Source organism: Tamandua tetradactyla, chromosome 8 (genome assembly GCF_023851605.1).
Source record: "Tamandua tetradactyla isolate mTamTet1 chromosome 8, mTamTet1.pri, whole genome shotgun sequence".
NCBI classification, from domain to species: Eukaryota; Metazoa; Chordata; class Mammalia; order Pilosa; family Myrmecophagidae; genus Tamandua; species Tamandua tetradactyla.
In genome coordinates, this window is record NC_135334.1 from 8,546,227 (window position 1) to 8,566,630 (window position 20,404).

Consider the following 20,404-nt stretch of genomic DNA (forward strand, 5'->3'; position numbering starts at 1 on the left):
TATTATTTTTTCTTTTTTATTAAACTGTGAATGGAATTGTGTTCCTAATTTTATCTTTGAATTGTCCTTTACTAGTATATAGAAGCCCAATGATATTTTATTATTGATTGTCTATTCTGTGTTCTTCCTGAACTGATTTATTAGCTCTAGTTGTGCGTGTGTGGCTATGTGTTCTTTAGAATTTTCTACGTACAGAATCATATCATCTTAAAAATGACAGATTTACTTCTTCCTTTCTTATATAGATGTATTTAATTGTTCTTTTTGTCTATTTAACCTAGTTAGGCCATCAGTATAATGCAGAATTTAAGTGGGAAAAGTGGATATCCTTTTCTATAGAAGAAAGCATTCAGTATTTTGCCATTCATTAGGATGTTAGCTATAGATTAAGAAAAGGAAGTTCCCTTCCATTTCTAGTTTGATGAGAGTTTTTATCATGGATGCATGCTTAATTTTCTTAACTGCTTTTCCAGCATCTATTGAGCTGATCATATATTATTGTGTCCTTTATTCTATTAATATGGTACGTTACTCTAATTGATATTTAAATGTTAATCTAACCTTGTATTCCTGGGTCATGTTGTATAATTCTTTTTATATGTTGCTGGAGTTGGTTTGTCAATATTGCATTAAAAATTATTGTGTCTCTCTTCATGAGAGGTAGCAGTTTGTTGTCTTCTTTTCTTCTGATATATTTGGCTGGCTTTAGTATCAGGGTAATACTGACCTCAGAGAAGGAATTGGGAAGTATTTCCTTCTCTTCAATTTCATAAAAAAATTTATAAAGTGATGGTATTAATGCTATTAATAAAATTAATGTTAGTTAGCTAATAGAATTCTACTAAAAATCACCAGTGAAGCTATATAGCCCTGAGCTTTGCCTTGTAAGAAAAATTTAAATACTAATTTCATTTCTTTACTTGATATGTGTCTTCAGTTTTGCTATTTTGTTTGTATCAATTTAGGTCATTTGAGTATTTCTAGGAATGTGTCTCTTTCATTTATATTGCCTAGTTTGTTGACATAAAGTTTTTTATGGTAGTTCATCTGTGTTGATATTATGGATTTCATTCCTCATTTTGGAAATTACCTTCTCTGTTTTTGTCTTAGTCAGTTGTTATTTTGTTAACCTTTTTAAGAGAACTTACTTTGGATTTTGTCTTTGCTTCCCAGCTGCTATGAAAAATACCACAAACTGAATTGGCTTAACAACAGAAATTTATTGGCTCATGGTTTCAGAAGCTAAAAGGCTTATATCCTCCCAGAGTTGGTAGCATTCTGACTGGCTGTCAATCCTTCCTTGGTTTTCCTGTCACATGACAGTGTCCTGCCTTTTCTCTTCCAGGTTCCATTACCCTCCACCTTTTGGCTCCTACTTGCGGCTTTCTCTATGAGGCCTCCTGTAATAGGGTTAAGGCCAATCCTGATTCAGTTAGCCACACCTTATCTGAAAATAACGTCTTCAAAATCTACTGTTTACAAAGGGTTCCCACCCACAGGAATGGGTTAAGATGATGAACACGCTCTTCTCTGAGGTATATAACTCAAATCTGCCACAGGTTTCATTGGTTTTATCTATTTTATTTCTGTTTTCTCCTTTATATTATTATTGTCATGTATAGTACATCTATATAATAAATGCAATAATACAGTATTATGATTATTGCTTATAAATTCATATTTTCAAGTGGTTATGAGAAGAAAGGAGAAAATATATTTATAGAATATTTTATATTAACCCACGTATTTGCTATTACTGCAGCTCTTCAGTTCTTCCTATGTTCTCAAGTTGCCTTTGTCCTCTTTTGAGTGATTATTAGGATATGTATATTATATCTTTATATATTATAATATGGCAATGTAGCTTTATAATTACTGTTTTATGCAATTATGCTTTACACCAGTTAAGAGGAGTATTTATACTGTTTCCTGTGTTTGCCTGTGTAATTGCTTTACTGACATTCTTTTTTTCTTCAGTGGTGTCATGTCCTTTCAGTCTGAAGGGCTTAATTATTATTATTTTTTAAGGAAGATTTACTACCACCATTTTCTCTGCTTTGTTTACTTGGGAATATAAGTTTTCACCTGCGTTTTTGAAGGATAGTTTCCAGGTATATAATTTTTGGTTGACATTTTTCTCTCTGTACTTTGAATATGTCCTCCAAATGCCTTCTGGTCTCCTTTATTTCCAATGAGAAATCAGCTACTAATTTATTGTGCATAATGAATCATTTTTCTCTTGATGTTTCCAAGATTTTCCTTTTGTTTTAGCTTTTGATAATTTAAATATGATTTCTCTAGGTGTGGATCTATTTTTATTTATACTGCTTGGATTTCTTGAGATTAGGGATCTGGATTTTAATGTTTTTCATCAAATTTTGGAAGTTTTATGCCATTATTTCTTCATATATTTTATTTTTGTGTCACGTTCTCATATTCCTTTCCTTCTGGGCTCCGCAATATGTGTATTGTGGAATGCTTGATATCTTCCATAGGTCTCTGAATCTCTGTTCACTTATCTTTATTCTTAATTTTTGCTGATTCTTTCCTTTGCCAGCTCAAATCTGCTATCTAGCCCTATAGAGAATTATTCATTTCAGCTATTGTAAACTTCTACTCCAGAATTTCCATTTAATTCTGTTATATGAATTTTAATCCTTAATATTTGCCAACACTAAAGTATCTTTTGTTTGAAATTATTATAGATTCACAAGAAATTGCAAAAGTAGGGTAGAAATGTGCTCTATATATCCTTCACTCTATTTATCTCAATTGAAATATCTTACATAATTAGAGTTTAATTTCAAACCCAGGAATCTGACAATGACATAATGTATGTGCTTTTCTATGTCATTTTATCATGTGTGTAACTACCACCACAATTAAGATAAAGAACTAATCCATTACCACTAATGTCTCCCTTGGGATACCCCTTTATTGTCATACCCAAGTCCCTCTCCACACCTAACCCCTGGCAACAAGTAAGTCTTCTCCATCTCTCAAATATATCATTTAAAAATTGCTATATATGCGTGGGGGTGCAAGGGTGGTACAGTGGTATAATTTTTGCCTGCCATCTGGAAGACCTGGGTGCAAGGCCCATGCACATCCCCTCCAAAGGAAAAAAAAAATTCAACAAATGGTGCTGTAGTAATGGTATAGTCACATGGAAAAGGAATGAAATGTGACCCCCACCTTACATTGTACCAAAACATTTGTTATATAAGTGGAATCATACAGTATTTTACCTTTTAAGAATATTTACCTCTAAGTATAATACCCTTGAGATTCATGTAAGTTTTTGTGTGCATCAGTAGTTCATTTCCTTTTAAGACTAAGTAGTATTTCACAGTATGGATATACCGTAATTTATTTAATAATTCATCCATCAAGGGACATTTTGATTATTTATGGTTTTTAAATATTACAGATAATGTTGTCATGAACAACTTTAAACAAGTTTTTTGAGAACATGAGTTTTCATTTATCTGTAATAAGTGCTGGGGAATTTATTTACTAAGTCATATAGTAAGTATAATCTTTTTAAAATACTGCCAAACTGTTTGACTAAGTGACAAACATTTTACATTCCCAACATCGATATATGAAAGAATAAATGTTTATGCATTCTGAACAGCATTCTTTATTGCTGTTATTGTAATAATAATTATTATATTAAATATTCTAATAGGTATGTAGTAATACCTCATTATGGTATTAATTTTCTTTTCCCTAATGTCTAATGATACTGAATATCTTTTCATGTGTTTATTTGCTATTTGTATATATCTCTACTGAAATGTCTCTCCTTGTCTTTTGCTCATTTTCTAATTGGATTTTTTTTTTTTGATATTCTGTTGTATGTATATGATACATTTTCAGTATCTGCTCATTAGTTGTTGGATCCTGTTAGTATGCACTACTTCCCCTCTCCCGAGGACATTCTGCCACCCACACTCACTGAATGTTGAACCTTGCTGATCCTTCCGGGCTCAGTTTAGGGAACACTTCTTCTGGCGCTCTTTCATTGTCTTCCTCATGATTTCACTAGGGGCCTTTTTCTATTCTCACAAAGGCCCTTCTACTGTCTCTATAGCAGGATTTGAGCTATAATTCTGTGAGTGCACATTCACCACCCTGCCCCTTTAATTGTCTGTGATTTCTGTGCTCACCTGCTTTCCACCTTTCATCAGGCATAGTACCTGCTGCAAAATAAATATACAGTAAGGTTCTGGCAAGTGTGAGAGAAGTTAGGTCGGAAATATATTGATGATTTCTGATCGTTTGAAACTTCTCAGTCGCTCCCCACTAATTTTTTTTTTAATTAATTAACGGAAAAAAAGAAAAAAAAAGAAATTAACCCAACATTTAGAAATCATACCATTCTACATATGCAATCAGTAATTCTTAACATCATCACATAGATGCATGATCATCGTTTCTTAGTACATTTGTATCAGTTTAGAAGAACTAGCAACACAACAGAAAAAGAAATAGAATGTTAATATAGACAAAAAAAATAAAAGTAATAACAATAGTAAAAAAAAGAAAAAGAAAAAGAAAAAAAACCTACAGCTCAGATGCAGCTTCATTCAGTGTTTTAACATGATTACTTTACAATTAGGTATTATTGTGCTGTCCATTTTTGAGTTTTTGTATCTAGTCCTGTTGCACAGTCTGTATCCCTTCAGCTCCAATTGCCCATTATCTTACCCTGTTTCTAACTCCTGCTGGACTCTGTTACCAATGACATATTCCAAGTTTATTCTCGAATGTCAGTTCACATCAATGGGACCATACAGTATTTGTCCTTTAGTTTTTAAAACTTTTAAAAGTTAACTCAAAATGGATCAAAGATCTAAACATTAGGTTTAAGACAATAAAACAGTTAGAGGAAAATGTTGGGAGATATCTTAAGAAACTTACAATTGGAGGCGGTTTTATGGACCTTAAACCTAAAGCAAGAGCACTGAAGAAAGAAATAAATAAATGGGAGCTCCTCAAAATTAAACACTTTTGTGCATCAAAGAACTTCATCAAGAAAGTAGAAAGACAGCCTACACAATGGGAGACAATATTTGGAAATGACATATCAGATAAAGGTCTAGTATCCAGAATTTATAAAGAGATTGTTCAACTCAACAACAAAAAGACAGCCAACCCAATTACAAAATGGGAAAAAGACTTGAACAGACACCTATCAGAAGAGGAAATACAAATGGCCAAAGGCACATGAAGAGATGCTCAATGTCCCTGGCCATTAGAGAAATGCAAATCAAAACCACAATGAGATATCATCTCACACCCACCAGAATGGCCATTATCAACAAAACAGAAAATAACAAGTGCTGGAGAGGATGCGGAGAAAGAGGCACACTTATCCACTGTTGGTGGGAATGTCAAACGGTGCAACCACTGTGGAAGGCAGTTTGGCGTGTCCTCAAAAAGCTGAATATAGAATTGCCATACGACCCAGCAATACCATTGCTGGGAATCTACTCAAAGGACTTAAGGGCAAAGACACAAACGGACATTTGCACATCAATGTTTATAGCAGCATTATTTACAATTGCAAAGGGATGGAAACAGCCAAAATGTTCATCAACAGACGAGTGGCTGAACAAACTGTGGTATATACATACGATGGAATATTATGCAGCTTTAAGACAGGATAAACTTATGAAGCATGTAATAACATGGATGGACCTAGAGAACATTATGCTGAGTGAGTCTAGCCAAAAACTAATTGGATTTTTTATTGTTATTTTTTGTACTATTGAGTTTTAAGACTTCTTTTTATGTTCTAGTTATAAATCCTTTTGTCATATATGCATTTTGCAAATATTCTGTCATGGTTTATAGCTTGTATTTATCCTCTAAACAACTTCTTTTACAGAATGAAAGTTTTAATTTTCGTGAAGTCTGACTCATCATTTTTTTCTTTTATGGATTGTGCTTTTGGTGTCATGTGTAAAACTTTTCACCAAGGCTTAGGTATCAAATATTTTGTCCTGTATTACATTCTAAAAGATTTTAAATTGAAAAATATAATTCATTTGAGTAGGATTTTTGTACAAGGTGTGAAATTTAAGTCAAGGTTCTTTTTTTGTTTTCTTTGCCTATGGATATGTAATTGTTCCAGCACTGTTTGTTGCAAGGGTATCATTCCTTCGTTGAGGTGCTTTTGCACTTTGTCCAAATCACTGGCCATACTTGTGGGGCTATTTCTGGGTTTTCTATTTTGTTTCATTGATCTGTCTCTCTTTCATTCATTACTACACAGTCTATTTTTATAGCTATCTAGTAAGTCTTAAAAACCAGTAGAATGATTCTTTTCAATGTATTCTACTCTTAAAAATTGTTTTAGTTTTTCTAATTGCTTTGCCTTTTCATATACATGTTAGAATCATATTGTCTATATCTACAAAAAAATTCTGACATTTTAATAAGAGCTGCACTAACCCCAAATAAGTGGGAATTTGCATTTTTACTATATTGAGTCTTCCAGCCTGTAAATATGGAATATCTTTTCATTTATTTAAATACTATTTAATTTTTAAAAAATTTTTTTATTAAAAAAATTAACAAACAAAACCTTAAGATATCATTCCATTCTACATATACAATAAGTAATTCTTAATATCATCACATAGTTGCATATTCATCATTTCTAGAACATTTGCATCGATTTAGAAAAAAATAAAAAAGATAACAGAAAAAGAAATAAAATGATAACAGAAAAAAAAAGATTATACATGCCATACCCCTTACCCCTCGCTTTCATTTACCACTAGCACTTCAAACTAAATTTATTTTTAACTTTTGTTCCCCCTATTATTTATTTATTTATTATTTCTTTATTAATTAAAAAAATTAACACAACATTTAGAAATCATTCTGTTCTACATATGCAATCAGTAATTCTTAATATCATCACAAAGATGTATGATCATCATTTCTTAGTACATTTGTATCGATTTAGGAAAAGAACTAGCAAAACAACAGAAAAAGATATAGAATGATAATATAGAGAAAAAAATAAAAATAATAATAATAATAAAAAATAAAAATACATATATATAAAAAAAGGAAAAAACACAAACAAACAAACAAACAAAAAAACTATAGCTCAGATGCAGCTTCATTCAGTGTTTTAACAAAATTACATTACAATTAGGTTGTATTGTGCTGTCCATTTTTGAGTTTTTGTATCTAGTGCTGTTGCACAGTCTGTATCCCTTCAGCTCCAATTACCCATTATCTTACCCTGTTTCTAACTCCTGCTGGTCTCTGTTACCAGTGACATATTCCAAGTTTATTCTCGAATGTCAGTTCACATCAGTGGGACCATACAGTATTTGTCCTTTAGTTTTTGGCTAGACTCACTCAGCATAATGTTCTCTAGGTCCATCCATGTTATTACATGCTTCATAAGTTTATCCTGTCTTAAAGCTGCATAATATTCCATCGTATGTATATACCACAGTTTGTTTAGCCACTCGTCTGTTGATGGACATTTTGGCTGTTTCCATCTCTTTGCAATTGTAAATAATGCTGCTATAAACATTGGTGTGCAAATGTCCATTTGTGTCTTTGCCCTTAAGTCCTTTGAGTAGATACCTAGCAATGGTATTGCTGGGTCGTATGGCAATTCTATATTCAGTTTTTTGAGGAACCACCAAACTTCCTTCCACAGCGGTTGCACCATTTGACATTCCCACCAACAGTGGATAAGTGTGCCTCTTTCTCCGCATCCTCTCCAGCACTTGTTATTTTCTGTTTTGTTGATAATGGCCATTCTGGTGGGTGTGAGATGATATCTCATTGTGGTTTTGATTTGCATTTCTCTAATGGCCAGGGACATTGAGCATCTCTTCATGTGCCTTTGGCCATTTGTATTTCCTCTTCTGATAGGTGTCTGTTCAAGTCTTTTTCCCATTTTGTAATTGGGTTGGCTGTCTTTTTGTTGTTGAGTTGAACAATCTCTTTATAAATTCTGGATACTAGACCTTTATTTGATATGTCATTTCCAAATATTGTCTCCCATTGTGTAGGCTGTCTTTCTACTTTCTTGATGAAGTTCTTTGATGCACAAAAGTGTTTAATTTTGAGGAGCTCCCATTTATTTATTTCTTTCTTCAGTGCTCTTGCTTTAGGTTTAAGGTCCATAAAACCACCTCCAATTATAAGTTTCATAAGATATCTCCCAACATTTTCCTCTAACTGTTTTATGGTCTTAGACCTAGTGTTTAGATCTTTGATCCATTTTGAGTTAACTTTTGTATAGGGTGTGAGATACGGGTCCTCTTTCATTCTTTTGCTATTTAATTTTTTTCGTAAACATTTTGTAGGTAGCAGCATTCAAGTCCTGCAAGTGTTTTGTTAGATTATGACTAAATATTTTACTTTTTGAGCAAATGTTATATAAGTGGAATCTATATATCTTTGTATATTTAATTTGTTTTGATTTGTTCATTACTAGTGTATAGAAATATAATTGTTGATTTCTTTGCTAATTTTGTATCCCATGACCTTACAGAGCTAATTTTTTTATTCTAAGAATTATGATTTGTTTTGTTTTCTAGGTTCCTTGGGATTCTCTATATAGACAACCATGTCATTGTCAAATAAGGAGTTTTATTTCCTTCTTTCTGATGTATATATCTTTTATTTCTTTTTCCTTTCTTATTGTAATGGCTAGAACTTTCAGTACAATGTTGATTAGCAGCAGTGAAAATAGACTTTCTGCCTTGTTCCACATCTTAAAACAAGATAATTCAGTCTTTCACGGTTAGGTATGAAGTCATCTGAAGGTATTTGTGCATATTATTTTATTTATGTTATGAATTAGTTATATAATCAATAAATTATTAACAGCACAATGGCTAGATATGCATAGGTACATATGTCTGTTTATATATATATATATGTTATACATATCCTATATTATATAAATATATTTACACATATATGTGCCTAGGGAAATGATTAGGTTGAAAAAGTTAACCACTATTCTTAGTGTACTGAGAGATTTATCATAAAATAAGAATTGAATATTGTAATTTTTTCTGCACTAATTAATATGGTTCTTCTATAATCTATTAATATGATGAATTATATAGAATTTTAAAAATATGAGCCAAATTGTGTTCCTGGTTAAATTATACTTGGTTATAGTATATAATTCTTTTCAGATATGGCTGAACCTTATTTGCTAGTGTTTTGTTAGTAATTTTTGCATCATGAAAAATATTGGTCTGTAGATTTCTTTTATTGTACTGTCCTTGTCTAGTTTCATTATTAGTATAACACTAGCTTCAGAGAGTGAATTAAGATCTAGTCCCTTCTGTTCTGTTCTCTGGAAGAAATTCTATAGAATTGTTAATTCTTCTTTAAATTTTTGGTGTAGTTTTTAAGTGAAGCATTTGAACCTGAAGACTGTTTTAAGGAATGTTCAATTACAAATTAAATTTCCATAATTACCATAGGGCTATTCAAGTTGTCCATTTCATTTTGGACTTAGTTTGTACTAAGGTTTCAGAATTACTTAGAAAGTAATCCCAAAACTAATTTTGAACTAATTTTGATCTATCAGGTTTCTTCTAGCTCTATGATGGCAAAGATACATACTTATTATTTTTTTTTCCTGGGAAGAGTTTCGGGAGTGAACGTGTCCACTTCCACCATTATGTCCTTAATAAAACTTCAAAGAATCTCTCTGTTCACAGCCAAACTCTATCAATTTGAGCAGCTCCATATCTTCATCTAAAGAAAGCCAGTGGTCAAAATGTCCTTGATCTGCCTTGTAACCCAAGTATGGTTCATTCTGTCTACCTTTTAGAATCTGAATGTCTGCACACCTTACTGTTGTAAGGCACTGTAAAATTTCTAAAGCTTGTCCAGAAGAAACTTGGCCAATCTTAAGAGTTCTCTTTACTGAAAGCGTCAGCTTTTGCCAGGACTGTTATAACAAATACCATACAATGGTTTGACTTATATGGCAAGCATTTGTGTTCTCATGATTTTGGAGGCTAGGAGTCCAGTATCAAGATACTGGAAGGTCATGTTTTTTTCCCAGAGTTGTTAGTGTTTTGTTGATGGCAGTCCTCTATCGCATGGTGATTTCTTTCTCCTCTCTGGTTTCTTCTGCTTTCTACTGACTGACCAAATTTCCTCTCTTTATAAAGCTATCAATCTTTGGAATAAGACCCATGATTCAATTTGGCCTCACCACTTTACTAATAGTATCTAAAATGCTCCTATATACAAATAGGTTCACACCCATAGGAACGCAAATTAAGTCTTGAAAGTGTCTTTCAAGTGAGGTACAAGGTTCAATTCCCAACAGGAAGTATGGGAAATGGAAGAGTTTTAGGTTGAGAGCCTAACCATTTTAGCTAAAGTACTTTCATTAGGGGAGTGGGTGCCTCATCCCTGAATATTGAGTACTGTGGAGAATGCTAGTATATATCACTTGTGACTTTCATGGGGTAAAAGGACATTACCTGTGTCATCTGGTCAATATCTGTTCAGCAGCCAGTGTTCTGCTGCTTCAGGGAGGTCATAGAGAGGAAACTGAATCTGACTGAATTTCACATCTGCGTATATGCATTAGAGGAATCCTAGGTGCATAGTGGGTATCTGTAACCTGGATTTCTGGACTTCCTACTATTATGGTTATATGGGTGCTTGATTACTCAGGGAATAGCTGGAACATTCTATTTGTATGAAAATCTTGATAGAAGAGTATTTGACTTAAATAAATATGTTGAAATATATTTAATATAAAAAATCACCTGAAATCAAATTACATAGCCACACTTTCAAGAGCTGAGGATCAGGCATATGCTGCAACAAATGAGCCTGAAGCAGAAACCAGACATTGCCTTGAGTTAAGGCAAGGTTGTGTCCCTGGGCAGTGCTGGCTTAGTTATAAGACAATAATTCCATGAGTAGGAGACATAATTGTGGAGAAATTTTAAACACCAGATGGCATGAGTGAGATGTGCAAAGTTAAAGCATCTGCAGATTTTTCTATATAGAATGAAAAAGTGAAATAAAAAAGCAATGAAACTCATAAAGTTTATGGATTAGCTTTGAAAGGGGATGAGCAAGGTATATGCAGAAACTAGAGAAGTAAAACCTGAGTACTTCAAAGAGATCAGCACTTTTTTTTTGGAAACTTATCCACATTTTCACACTTTTTTTTTCTCTTGTAAAAGTAATAGAATAAATAAAGAAGGTGATATAAATCCCAAATAATCCCAAAACCCAGGTTCATATCTGTTCTCATTTCAGTGGATATTATTACATCTTTCCATCTATTTTTTCCCTAAGCATATATACGTATGAAAATATTTACATATTATAGTGTGTGTATATATATGCATATATGTACTAGATATATTTACCTGTACATGACCATTAAGCTGTTAATAATTTATTGATTTTATAATTAATTCATAACAAATGAAATAATAAAATAAATTAAAAAATGAATCTACATTTTATTTAAATTAGAAAAATTAAAATTAATTTATTTTTAATTGTTTTAAGTTTAACATATGGAGGCATTTTTCTAAGCTCTTAAATTGATTCCTTGAAATCATGCTTTCAATTAATTTGTATAATTAATTTAATTAATTTAATCTTTATCCTTTTAGTGGATTTTTTTTCTATTTGTTTTTACCATTTTGAAAAAATTGCTATCAACATACTTGTCCATATATCTTTAGTATAAAATTGATATAATTAATTGAATCTTTCTACTTTCAGTGGACATTTTTTCTATTTGTCTTTACCATTTTGAAAAAATCTCTATGAACATATTTGTCCATATAGCTTTGAAAGCATCTGTGATAACTTCCTTTGGATAAATTCTACCAAATGGAAAAACTGTATTAAAGCGTTTGAGCATTTATAAGACTTCTGATGTGTTTTGCCAATTTATCTTTTTGAAATATGGTATGTGAAAACTTTAAAAAATATATGAGGGGGCAAATAACTTGGGAATTTCATGAAGATGTTTTTATATTAATATTTATTGAGTAACTCTTTTGTGCTAGAAACTGTTCTAAGCACTGGGAATATATAGGTCAATAAAGCAATATCCTTATTCTCATGGAGCTTACATAATAATTAGGAAAACAGACTTTACTTAAATAAATAAAAATAAGCAATAGAATTCAGACAGGAGTCAGAGAATAAGAACTTAAAGTAGATGCTGGAATAAGGGGTATAGGATTTAAGCCAGAGTATCTGGAAAGTGCTAGAAGTGGAGCTAGCATAACCAAAGAGACGGTGAGGATATAGGAGCTTCGACTAAGCATTCAGAGTGAAGGGGATACATTTGAGGTTTGATGTCCTGTGAGGTCATCTTTAAAATTGACATTTGGAAACAGTGAGAATTCTTCTATAAAATGAAGAACTCCTTTATCCAGCATTTTCGAAAGTGTTCTCATGGACAGCTAGTGCTAGGAGATGTTAACTGGAAAATCTGGTCATATGATACATGAGATTAGGTTTGACTGCATTTAATAAAATTGGACAGGTTTCTTCAGACTTTCTTGTATCTATTAATATGCAGTGCTAATCTTTGAGGAGAAAGTAGAACATGTAGTATTTCTCAGATAGTATACGCCACATAGGTAACACAGAAGGAACTAGTGCTCCAATGTAGATACTCAGGGAAATTCTCCCTATATCCATTTGGAATGATCCTTATAGAGAGGTAGGAGGGAGAGTTCAAACACCTTGCAAAGCAAGTCATGCGACTTCTCTGGGACAGAGCTACCAAGATGTGTTTATTAGGCATAGAGTGGTGCACATCTTGGGCATCAGGCACTCAAGACTTCAGAGAATTGTCAGAGTGGGAAAAGAGAACAGGGGCTATTGTTCTGATAGAGAAAGTCATTCAAAATGGAGACTCCTTCCTTTGTCTTAAAGAAAGTATATCTTTTGAAAGTTGCTTCCTAAGCTGGGTGGTGGAGATCCAATTCACAATATTACAGAAGATTGTGTTTTTCTAGTTCCTACAGGTATTAGGGCAACACTTTAATACCCAAGTGGGAAATAAGGTAAATTATGCAATTTTTATAAAGGGGTTAAATGAGTGAAATCAAGACTGTACAGTAGTGGTATTGTGTCCTTGTGTCTACAAAAAGGATGCCAGACTTATTTCACAATTGCATGTTATCTGTAGAGATCTTCAAAGTCTGGGAAATGGGTCCTGTTGTGCCTATTCAGAGAAGAAGAAACTTCAGGTGAGAAGTAGTCCTTACTATGGAGGAGGTGCATTGTATTGAGGGGAGATGAGATTTAGAGCCTCTGGGTTCTAATTCTGACTCTGTTGTTTCTCTTTCACCTTTTCCTGGGGCCAGAACTCAACAAAGCCCTAAGGATTTAGAAGGTCCAAATCAGCTGCCCATTGACCATGGCTCATGAGCAATAGGACTGGGACATTTTATTCTTTTCCCAAAGCTTCAATTCCTCATCTGAACAATTGAATTAATGTTACTTAACTCATAGACTCAAATGAGGCCAATTTTAAATGTACATTAAGTTCTCAAGTGTATAAGTGACAAAATAGTACTCACTGACCCGTGACTGACAGGACAGGCATATTTTGCTTTCTTTTGGTGTTTTAATTACAGGTCACCAACACTGACATTTCTTTTAAATGACAGTAGAAGGCCTTGATTATCAGTTACTCATGTTCTAGCAGAAAGTTATTTAATGAGAACTGGCTGTATAAATTCAGATAAATTATTTAACATCTCTTTGCTGTCATATATCTTTGGAAATGATTCTTTATACCATCCTAGTATAAAGCAAACTCTTTTTACTATGAGGAAGAGCTATAGAATTGAAGTTCAGATATCTGGTAGAATGCTCAGTTGCTGGTGATTTTAAGAGCATGTCCTTTAACATTCCTGAGGCTCAGTTTCCTTGTATATGAAATACCAATGATACTTGTCCAATTTATTTCACACTATTGTGGTAAGAAATAAATAGTAGTAGTTTGGGGGTATTATTACGAATTTGTAAAGCAGGGTATATCTCTAGGTTGATATAAACAGCCATGGAGGAAGATGATTCAAATATCCATTACTTGAGTCTCCCTTATGCATCTGAATTTAGAAAAGGGTGCTGTATTCATGATATTTTATTTTATTTTCCCAAAGAACACATGATATATTAAAGACAACTTTTTACCAACAGCATTGATTCAAGAAAGCAAACAGATGGAAAATCAGTAATAATCTTAACATTTTGACTTTCTGGAGTGAGGCCTGAATTCATACATCCCAATCTGTAAAAGTGTCCAAAGTCTGAGAACAATTTCTCCAACAAGAAGCTTTGAGTACCCTGGAACTCTGGTTACTCAAAGTCTATAGAGAGGGATTTGCCAAGGACAGGTCATTTTTTCATGCAATATTCCACTGGGGAGCTCATTCTAACCAGAACATGTCCCTATGATCTTGACCTTCATCCAGAGTCAAGAAGAATATTTCTGGATGCAGCTCTACACTGAGATAAATTAGATGTAGAGATTTAGGAAGTATGGCCTTGGGAGGGAGATCAGGCAAGAGGGAGAGCGTCAGATGTCCAGGGCACTGCCTGCTGGGTCCCAGAACTTGGACCTTTCCTCAGGTGTGAAGGATTCAAGGATGGGACTGAAAGACTAGCTGACAAATGCTGGAAAGAAAGGAGGCCAGGCTGGTAGGAAGCAGTGTTTCTCGGCCCAGTCCCAGGGGTCCTGGAATCTGGCAAGGATACCAGTTCATTTCTTTTCCTTCCTCTCAACGGTGGCACAGGAGCTCAGAGCTCCCCCAGCCAGGATCTTCTAGAAAACCAAAAAGACATCAGAGGCAAAGGAAGAAGATGTGAGCTATGACCTCGGGAAATCAGGAGGTCATGTCTCCAACCAGCCCATTCCTTTCTGCCTTCTCAGCCAATCCCCATCTCCAAACAAAACAATGTGCAATAAATAACTGGGACTCTGAATAAATAGCAAAATGCTCGTAAATACTGCATGTTTGGAGAAGAGGAGTTAAAAAAAAGCAAGTGCCTAAAATCACAGAAGAATTCAAGATACAGCCTAGTACAGGATGGCTGTGGGAAGCTATTTCTGTCTTCGGCAAGAAGTCCTGGCTGCCATACTCAGGAAGGCTATTTGGAGAAGGAGGCTCCTGGGACCTAATTTGTGCTGGCCCTTTGCTATTTTACCTATTCTTCCAGACCCAAAACACCTGCTTCCTCATAAAAGAAGAGAAGGGGCTTGGTCAGAATAAGCCCAGTTTGTGCCGCATCCCAGTACTGGCAGTAGCCACTTGCTCCTTTTGGCAGTCCATCTGTCCTGAATCCTGGGAAAAGCCTACACAGGTCACCAGAGCAGTATAGCGAGCACTTCTTTCAGCCTGTTTTAGGAGTGGAGGGGAGACAAAGGAGCAGAGACAAAGCCTTCAGCACTGACAGGACTCAAGAATATTGAGCTTGGCTATAGCTACACCTCACCCTGGGAGGCTCCCTTTGGTCCCACTCACTCACCCTTTATGGGATCCATCTTTTACGAGACCTTGAGGCCTAAGGAATGAAGCTCTTCAGCAGCCATTGGATCCCAACCTCTGGACTCGCATCGCATTAATGTCCTTTTCCTTTGGAGCACTGACCACCCTGGAGAGAGCAGGGCATTTGCAGGAATCTGAAAAGATGCAGACTTCCCTCTTCCCCATCATTTCTCAGCAGCTTCTAGTTTCCAGGAGTTTTGCCCTGAAGAGCAGATGGAGATGAGGGGAATCAGGGTTCCCGTTCTGTCTCCGCAGGTGACTTTAAGTTTTACCTCTTTGTTCTCCATTTCCTGTCTGATAAAATTATCAGGGAGTCAAAACAGGGAAGTTTTAATAGGATTCTAATCTTTGTAACTGTTCTCTATTCTAAGTCACTGAGAATTATAACTTCTCTCTTCTGCTGACAATCCAAGATGGGGAGTCCACTTTGTAGGTCTCACTGGATTCGGAGACATATATTGTAGTTTGATAAACCTGATATATTCCTGCAAAATCTGTCTTTTACATTTTTATTTCAGTGGAAATAAATACACAGCTTGGTATTTTTTTGTAAAGAATTTCTTGTTCCACACTCTTGGAGCTCAGAGACCAGGTGCCAAGGAGCAAGTGATCCCATAATAAAAATTTCTCTTTGCCGCTACTGAAAGACAAAGGGGTCATTTAAAAATTTCACAATCACAGAGTGGGCTCAACCCTGAGTTTGAAGCATGGAGCCTGATTAATTGGACTGTCACCAAAAGAAAGAGAGAGAGAGAGAGAGAAAGAAAGAAATGGAATAGAAGGGGAAGGGAGCCTGGGAGAGAAAGGGGATGGGGGAGAGAGGGAGAGAGGAGAAAAGAAGGAGGAGAAGGAGAAGGGGAAGAAAGAGGGGAAAGAAGATGGGGAGAAGGAGGAGGAAGAAGAAGGAGAAGAAAAAGCATTCGAACCCTTAATTTTCACAATCTTTAGGTAACATATTGTGACAAAGGCTGACAACTTCTCAACCACGGATCCTTCTCCCTGTAATGCTGAACCTCACTGGTCCTTTTCAGTTGTCAAATTGAAGTAGCAAATAATTAAAAAACTGAATGCAGGAAACCACTTCCATGACCACAATTTGATGCAACAAACACGCACAACCTCATAGATGCAGAGACACACAAATACACACTCACATACCACATAAACACATCCCTGCAGAAAAGAAAGTATTTGAAAATCCTAATTAATATTGTTTGTTAATTTTTTTTTGGAAATTCTTCTGAGAGACGTATTTTTTTTCATTATGTGTTTGTGTTTATTTTCTTACTCCATAATTAACTATTAATAGTTATATTGATGATGTAATAATAGCTGGCAATTATCAAATGCTTATTATGTGCAAGGCTCTGTGGTATATACAGCATCCTTCTCAGAAATTCTCTAATATTATAAGCACAAAGGATATTACATCACTTGCCCAAGGGTGAACAGTACTTGAGCTGTTTCTAAAATGAAGAGATTTCTGGTCTCCAGCCCCAAGCATTTGACCATTTTCCTTCTACCTATATGCCCAAGTTAAAATCTCAAATGAGCAAGATATTATTAAAGCAAATAGCTTTGAAACTGTAGGCAAACAATAACTTAAGCACCTGTTATGAATCTTGAAGTGGGCCCCTTTCTAGTTATGAAACAGTAAATAGGTAGAATCCCTTCCAAACCTCGAAGCTAGAAGTAAGTGATATATATTATCAGGTGAACTCAATGATGTGTATATGATGTAACTGTAGGAATGGCAATTTAATATGGATTTACATACCGAAGTACTTTACATTTGGCATAAGCCGAGATATATCAAATAGGAGCCAGGACAGAAATGTAAATACGCGAAGGATTAGATTTTAAAGTATAGGACACATTGAGACATGAAAAGAACTGAAGAAGACATGCCTGCCTAAAAGCATCACAATAAAAAAAAAAGTAAAATCAAATTTGCTGGCCCAAAATATGTATCTGCCAGATTTCATCCCCTAGTTTAGAAAAAAGATACGCTAGTAATTACAAAAATGAAAATTAATTAAGGACTGGAATTTTCAGAAAGATGCATAGAAAGACAGACTCTTGAGGCAAGCCTTTTAGGAAAGGTAGAGTTGAAATAAACAAAATTACAGGAAATGGTCATGGACCATTTACTTTTAAAGTATCTGATCCTGTAATTTCAGTAGTATTCGGTATGAATATTTCATAGTATTTTTGGACAATGTGACACCAGCCCTGTTAGAATAAGTGCAACCCAGTGTGACAATAATAACAAATATTTATCAAACAACTCTATGTACATGTGCATGACTGTAAGCTCTGTCATGTGTCATGAGAGACAGAAGAGAAAGTGATAACCCAGGTTTCTTATGCTCACAAAACTGACAATTTGATTTTCAACTGTTGCTGAGTTTTATATTATATCCAAGCTGGTGTTGGTATTAAGGGGGAAAAAAAAGCAAACAAAATCAATCCTAATGGGGTATTTGCAACTTCAGCCTTCTGTAAAATACTGCCTTTTTTCTGTTAAATGGTGTCAGCCTTTCTGCCACCATCGTCCTGCTTGCGGGTATTGGGGGAGAGAAATGTCCCATGTCTTGCCAGCTCTTTGCACGGTGATTTGGTCCCAGTCTCACAGTCCTTTCTGGCAGGGGGAGGGGTGACGCACCCCAAATTAAGGCAGTGCTGGGAATGACACATTAATGAGTGCAAGGCTACCCTGGCTCTGTCTGCCCTTTCAGAAGGTAATCAAGTCAAATTATCGAGGAGAAGAAGCTAGGCTCATGGCTGAGGAGGCGTGCAAATGAAAACCAGATTCAGTAGGAGGCTGGCTTGAGAAAGCCCAGGAGCTTTATTAAAAAAATGAAAAAGGAAAAAACAGGAATGCATGGTTTTTATACACCCCCAGACTGTGCTAACTTTTACATATTTTGCTTTCTCCCTTTTTCATTTCTTCCCTCTCTGTTTGTTTTTTCCTCCCCTGAGTCTGCTCAAAAGAGACTGATGACCCCAACCAAGTTCAAGCAAGGAGAGCATAAGTGATGTGAGCACAGAGAAGGGGGACAGGAGAAAGGCGAGGGGAGAAGGGACTTCGGCTTGACTGTGCCTGGGTCCTGCAGGACCTTCAAGCAGGGGTGAGGGGAGCTGGCCAGAAATTGGTTTGATCTAAGGCCTCTCAGACTGCAGGCCATTTATGGGGTTTATAAAGTGCACTTGAACCTTTTAGGCTGATGGTCACTCTCCACAGAACATTTGACAATGTGCGGAGACATTTTTGGTTGTCACCTCGTGGGAAAGGGGGTGGAGAAGTTTGCTACTGATGTCTGTTGTGTAGAGGTCAGGGATGCTGCTAAATGTCCTCCAATACCCAGGACAGCCACACAACATAGAGTTGTCTTATCCAAAACATCATCACCACTGGCTCCCACCTGTACTCTCATCTGGTACCCAGATTGAGAAACTCTGCTTTAAGTCAGGATGCAGGACATAATAACAAACAGTCTGGAAGTAAAAAGAAGTAGGGGATCGAGCCCCTTCCAGCTGCACTTGTGGAGCCCTCTCATTTATTGTGCATTTAGCATCTCCTGGGCCCTCATTTGAAACTAGAGGCTGGATCACCTTCAAGCTGACTTTCCCAGGGAAGATCTCTTCCCCTTGGAAATGGCGCATTAGCAGTCTCACTGGATGACAGCGTCATTTTCCCACCCAACCCAGGAAACCATCACTTCTACCTTTCTGAGCAAGATTATCTCCCAGAAGCACCTGTCCTTGCAAGATTCTGGGCTCCTGTCACAGAAGCTGCTTCTTGCCTATCCTCCCACATTTAAATATGTGCCCAGAGGACAGTAAAGGGGAAACAAAGCCCAGTAGGGTCATCTTTCTGGAGTGTGTGGATGAATGGGGCCAATCTAGTCACTTTGCCTGAGATTGCAGACCACCTGGCCAATGGGTCTCTCAACCCCAGGAGTTACTAGATAGCCAGGTGTGAGTCAGCAGATTTTCACATGGTGCCAGTATTGGATCAGGGAATTCAGTGTGGGAAGGGGGGAGCCAGTGGTGAAGATGTCTCCAATGCCCCTTCGTCCCTTTATCACTTTTTTGCCTGACATGCACAGGCCCCTTTGTCTGTACCCCCTTTGCCTGGCAATCCGCCCCTCTCCATGTCTTTCATTCTAATAATGCAGTTTGCATTCATTGCAATGCTCAGGGTCAGTCTCTGCTTGAGACTGTGTATAGTCTTGCAAGGTGCTGCCTACCATTTCTGTTTCTAACAAAGCAATACATTTCAGCTGGGCTAATTGTTTTAAATTTTTCAGAATGACAGATAGAGGAAACTTTAATTCTGTAGCTCTGGAGGCCCCTCAGGGTTTGTTATGATTAGGAAGTAAACTTGGAAGAAAAGAAGTGATGTTTTGAGCCCATGTCTTATTTATGTCGATATCAAGGGATTCCAGTGATCAAACTGATTACATGGGCCTCATCCACAGAAGCAAATATTCAATTATCTATACCTGATCAGGTGACTCTGGGAAAGGGGGTCCTTAATCTTATGGGTTGTCTTTCTTCATTATAAGCTAGAAGGCACAGTGTTTCAAGCCAAACTTTATCAGGGCCAGTGGGAGCAAGAAAACACAGCTTCAACTTTTAAAATAAGATCATATTTATGTGCCAATTTTTATCATTTCCTTTCCACTCTTTTTTCCCCTCAGCTTGCTTGCTCTGTGTCTCTCTTTCTCCAACTACAAAAGATCTAGTTCAAAGGGATTTTACTTTGCTTTGGCAAAAATACCATTTCTCCTTTCCAAGAGGTTACATGCCTATAAAGAAGCTCTGAAGGT